At 54.0% G+C, this 5,000-nt stretch overlaps 1 protein-coding gene across 1 annotated transcript in view; it reads left to right on the forward strand.

Annotated features, from left to right (window-relative positions):
• txk (TXK tyrosine kinase) overlaps positions 1-5,000 on the forward strand; it is a 26,463-nt gene that overhangs the window by 9,555 nt on the left and 11,908 nt on the right. The window lies entirely within an intron of this gene.

Genomic DNA, 5,000 nt, shown 5'->3' on the forward strand with positions numbered 1-5,000 from the left:
TGGTTAGGGTTAGGGTCTGGTTAGGGTCTGGTTAGGGTTAGGGTCTGGTGGGGGTTAGGGTCTGGTTAGGGTCTGGTTAGGGTCTGGTGGGGGTTAGGGTCTGGTTAGGGTCTGGTTAGGGTCTGGTGGGGGTTAGGGTCTGGTTAGGGTCTGGTGGGGGTCTGGTGGGTTTTAGGGTCTGGTTAGGGTCTGGTGGGGGTCTGGTTAGGGTCTGGTTAGGGTCTGGTTAGGGTCTGGTTAGGGTCTGGTTAGGGTCTGGTGGGGGTTAGGGTCTGGTGGGGGTTAGGATCTGGTTAGGGTCTTGTGGGGGTTAGGGTCTGGTGGGGGTTAGGGTCTGGTTAGGGTCTGGTTAGGGTCTGGTTAGGGTCTGGTGGGGGTCTGGTGGGGGTTAGGGTCTGGTCCAGGTTAGGGTCTGGTTAGGGTCTGGTGGGGGTTAGGGTCTGGTTAGGGTCTGGTTAGGGTCTTATTAGGGTCTGGTTAGGGTCTTATTAGGGTCTGGTTAGGGTTAGGGTCTGGTTAGGGTTAGGGTCTGGTTAGGGTTAGGGTCTGGTTAGGGTCTGGTTAGGGTCTGGTTGGGGTTAGGGTCTGGTTAGGGTCTGGTTGGGGTTAGGGTCTGGTTAGGGTCTGGTTAGGGTCTGGTGGGGGTTAGGGTCTGGTTAGGGTCTTATTAGGGTCTGGTTAGGGTTAGGGTCTGGTTAGGGTTAGGGTCTGGTTAGGGTTAGGGTCTGGTTAGGGTTAGGGTCTGGTTAGGGTCTGGTTAGGGTCTGGTGGGGGTTAGGGTCTGGTTAGGGTCTGGTTAGGGTCTTATTAGGGTCTGGTTAGGGTCTTATTAGGGTCTGGTTAGGGTTAGGGTCTGGTTAGGGTTAGGGTCTGGTTAGGGTTAGGGTCTGGTTGGGGTTAGGGTCTGGTTAGGGTCTGGTTAGGGTCTGGTTGGGGTTAGGGTCTGGTTAGGGTCTGGTTGGGGTTAGGGTCTGGTTAGGGTCTGGTTAGGGTCTGGTTAGGGTCTGGTTAGAGTCTGGTTAGGGTCTGGTTAGGGTTAGGGTCTGGTTAGAGTCTGGTGTGGGTTAGGGTCTGGTTAGGGTCTGGTTAGGGACTGGTTGGGGCCTGGTTAGGGTCTGGTTAGAGTCTGGTGGGGGTCTGGTTAGGGTCTGGTGGGGGTCTGGTTAGAGTCTGGTTAGGGTCTGGTTAGGGTCTGGTTAGAGTCTGGTGGGGGTCTGGTTAGGGTCTGGTGGGGGTCTGGTTAGGGTCTGGTTAGGGTCTGGTGGGGGACTGGTTGGGGCCTGGTTAGGGTCTGGTTAGAGTCTGGTGGGGGTCTGGTTAGGGTCTGGTTAGGGTCTGGTTAGGGTCTGGTTAGGGACTGGTTGGGGACTGGTTGGGGCCTGGTGGGGGTCTGGTTAGGGTCTGGTTAGGGACTGGTTGGGGCCTGGTTAGGGTCTGGTTAGAGTCTGGTGGGGGTCTGGTTAGGGTCTGGTTAGGGTCTGGTTAGGGTCTGGTTAGGGACTGGTTGGGGACTGGTTGGGGCCTGGTGGGGGTCTGGTTAGGGTCTGGTTAGAGTCTGGTTGGGGCCTGGTTAGGGTCTGGTTAGAGTCTGGTTAGGGTTAGAGTCTGGTTAGGGTTAGAGTCTGGTTAGGGTTAGAGTCTGGTTAGGGTTAGAGTCTGGTTAGGGTTAGAGTCTGGTTAGAGTCTGGTTAGAGTCTGGTTAGGGTTAGAGTCTTGTTAGGGTTAGAGTCTGGTTAGGGTTAGAGTCTGGTTAGAGTCTGGTTAGGGTCTGGTGGGGGTCTGGTTAGGGTCTGGTGGGGGTCTGGTTAGGGTCTAGTTAGGGTCTGGTGGGGGTTAGGGTCTGGTGGGGGTTAGGGTCTGGTTAGGGTTAGGGTCTGGTTAGGGTCTGGTGTGGGTTTGGGTCTGGTTAGGGTCTGGTGGGGGTTAGGGTCTGGTTAGGGTCTGGTGGGGGTTAGGGTCTGGTTAGGGTTAGAGTCTGGTTAGGGTTAGAGTCTGGTTAGAGTCTGGTTAGGGTCTGGTGGGGGTTAGGGTCTGGTTAGGGTTAGAGTCTGGTTAGGGTTAGAGTCTGGTTAGAGTCTGGTTAGGGTCTGGTGGGGGTCTGGTTAGGGTCTGGTGGGGGTCTGGTTAGGGTCTAGTTAGGGTCTGGTGGGGGTTAGGGTCTGGTGGGGGTTAGGGTCTGGTTAGGGTTAGGGTCTGGTTAGGGTCTGGTGTGGGTTAGGGTCTGGTTAGGGTCTGGTGGGGGTTAGGGTCTGGTTAGAGTCTGGTTAGAGTCTGGTTAGGGTCTGGTGGGGGTTAGGGTCTGGTTAGGGTCTGGTGGGGGTTAGGGTCTGGTTAGGGTCTGGTGGGGGTTAGGGTCTGGTTAGGGTCTGGTGGGGGTTAGGGTCTGGTTAGGGTCTGGTTGGGGGTAAGGGGGTCTGGTTAGGGTCTGGTGGGGGTTAGGGTCTGGTTAGAGTCTGGTTAGGGTCTGGTTAGGGTCTGGTTAGCGTCTGGTTAGGGTCTGGTTAGGGTCTGGTTAGGGTCTGGTTAGCGTCTGGTTAGGGTCTGGTTAGGGTCTGGTGGGGGTCTGGTGGGGGTTAGAGTCTGGTTAGAGTCTGGTTAGGATCTGGTGGGGGTTAGGTTCTGGTTAGAGTCTGGTTAGAGTCTGGTTAGCGTCTGGTTAGGGTCTGGTTAGGGTCTGGTGGGGGTTATAGTCTGGTTAGAGTCTGGTTAGGATCTGGTGGGGGTTAGGTTCTGGTTAGAGTCTGGTTAGGGTCTGGTTAGCGTCTGGTTAGGGTCTGGTGGGGGTTAGAGTCTGGTTAGAGTCTGGTATAGGGGTTCTGGTGCAGGTCTGGTGCAGGTCTGGTGGGGGTCTGTTGCAGGTCTGGTGGGGGTCTGGTGCAGGTCTGGTGGGGGTCTGGTGCATGTCTGGTGGGGGTCTGGTGCAGGTCTGGTGGGGGTCTGGTGCAGGTCTGGTGGGGGTCTGGTGCAGGTCTGGTGGGGTTCTGGTGCAGGTCTGGTGGGGGTCTGGTGCAGGTCTGGTGGGGGTCTGGTGCAGGTCTGGTGGGGGTCTGGTGCAGGTCTGGTGGGGGTCTGGTGGGGGTCTGGTGCAGGTCTGGTGCAGGTCTGGTGGGGGTCTGGTGGGGGTCTAGTGCAGGTCTGGTGGGGGTCTGGTGGGGGTCTAGTGCAGGTCTGGTGCATACCTCAGATTTTCACTTTATCACATATATCGGATGGTTGGGAACTAACAGGATGGTTGGGGACTAACAGGATGGTTGGGGACTAACAGGATGGTTGGGGACTAACAGGATGGTTGGGGACTAACAGGATGGTTGGGTACTAACAGGATGGTTGGGGACTAACAGGATGGTTGGGGACTAACAGGATGGTTGGGGACTAACAGGATGGTTGGGGACTAACAGGATGGTTGGGGACTAACAGGATGGTTGGGGACTATGGGGTTATTAACTAACAGCAGCACACACACTCTTTCATTACATAAAGTAAATGTACACATTGACATTCACCTATCAACACATTAACGTCTCTCTCCCCCCTCTCTCTCTCTCTCTCTCGCTCTCTCTCCCCCCTCTCTCTCTCTCTCTCTCTCTCTCTCTCTCTCTCTCGCTCCCCTCTCTCGCTCTCTCTCCTCCAATCCTTATGATCTGCCGCAATTGTTGCCACCACTATTACTAGCCTGTTCAACCTCTTTCATATCGTCTGAGATCCCCAAAGATTGGAAAGCTGCCGCGGTTATCCCCCTCTTCAAAAGGGGTGACACTCTAGACCCAAACTGTTACAGACCTATATCTATCCTACCCTGCCTTTCTAAAGTCTTCGAAAGCCAAGTTAACAAACAGATCACCGACCATTTCGAATCCCACCACACCTTCTCCGCTATGCATTCTGGTTTCCGAGCCGGTCACGGGTGCACCTCAGCCACGCTCAAGGTCCTAAACGACATCATAACCGCCATTGATAAAAGACAATACTGTGAAGCCGTCTTCATCGACCTGGCCAAGGCTTTCGACTCTGTCAATCACCGCATTCTTATCGGCAGACTCAACAGCCTTGGCTTCTCAAATGACTGCCTTGCCTGGTTCACCAACTACTTCTCTGATAGAGTTCAGTGTGTCAAATCGGAGGGCCTGTTGTCTGGACCTATGGCAGTCTCTATGGGGGTGCCACAGGGTTCAAATCTCGGGCCGACTCTCTTCTCTGTATACATCAATGATGTCGCTCTTGCTGCTGGTGATTCTCTGATCCACCTCTACGCAGACGACACCATTCTGTAAACTTCTGGCCCTTCTTTGGACACTGTGTTAACAAACCTCCAGACGAGCTTCAATGCCATACAACTCTCCTTCCCTGGCCTTCAACTGCTCTTAATAGCAAGTAAAACTAAATGCATGCTCTTCAACCGATTGCTGCCTGCACCTGCCCGCCCGTCCAGCATCACTACTCTGGACGGTTCTGACTTAGAATATGTGGACATCTACAAATACCTAGGTGTCTGGCTAGACTGTAAACTCTCCTTCCAGACTCACATTAAGCATCTCCAATCCAAAATTAAATCTAGAATCGGCTTTCTATTTCACAACAAAGCATCCTTCACTCATGCTGCCAAACATACCCTCGTAAAACTGACTATCCTACCGATCCTCGACTTCGGCGATGTCATTTACAAAATAGCCTCCAACAAGCTACTCAGCAAACTGGATGTAGTCTACCACAGTGCCATCCGTTTTGTCACCAAAGCCGCATATACTACCCACCACTACGACCTCGTTGGCTGGCCATCGCTACATATTCGTCGCCAAACCCACTGGCTCCAGGTCATCTATAAGTCTTTGCTAGGTAAAGCCCCGCCTTATCTCAGCTCACTGGTCACCATAGCAACACCCACCCGTAGCACGCGCTCCAGCAGGTATATTTCACTGGTCACCCCCAAAGCCAACACACACTTTAGCCGCCTTTCCTTCCAGTTCTCTGCTGCCAATGACTGGAACAAACTGCAAAAATCA

This window comes from Salvelinus alpinus, chromosome 11, assembly GCF_045679555.1.
Source record: "Salvelinus alpinus chromosome 11, SLU_Salpinus.1, whole genome shotgun sequence".
Taxonomy (NCBI): Eukaryota; Metazoa; Chordata; class Actinopteri; order Salmoniformes; family Salmonidae; genus Salvelinus; species Salvelinus alpinus.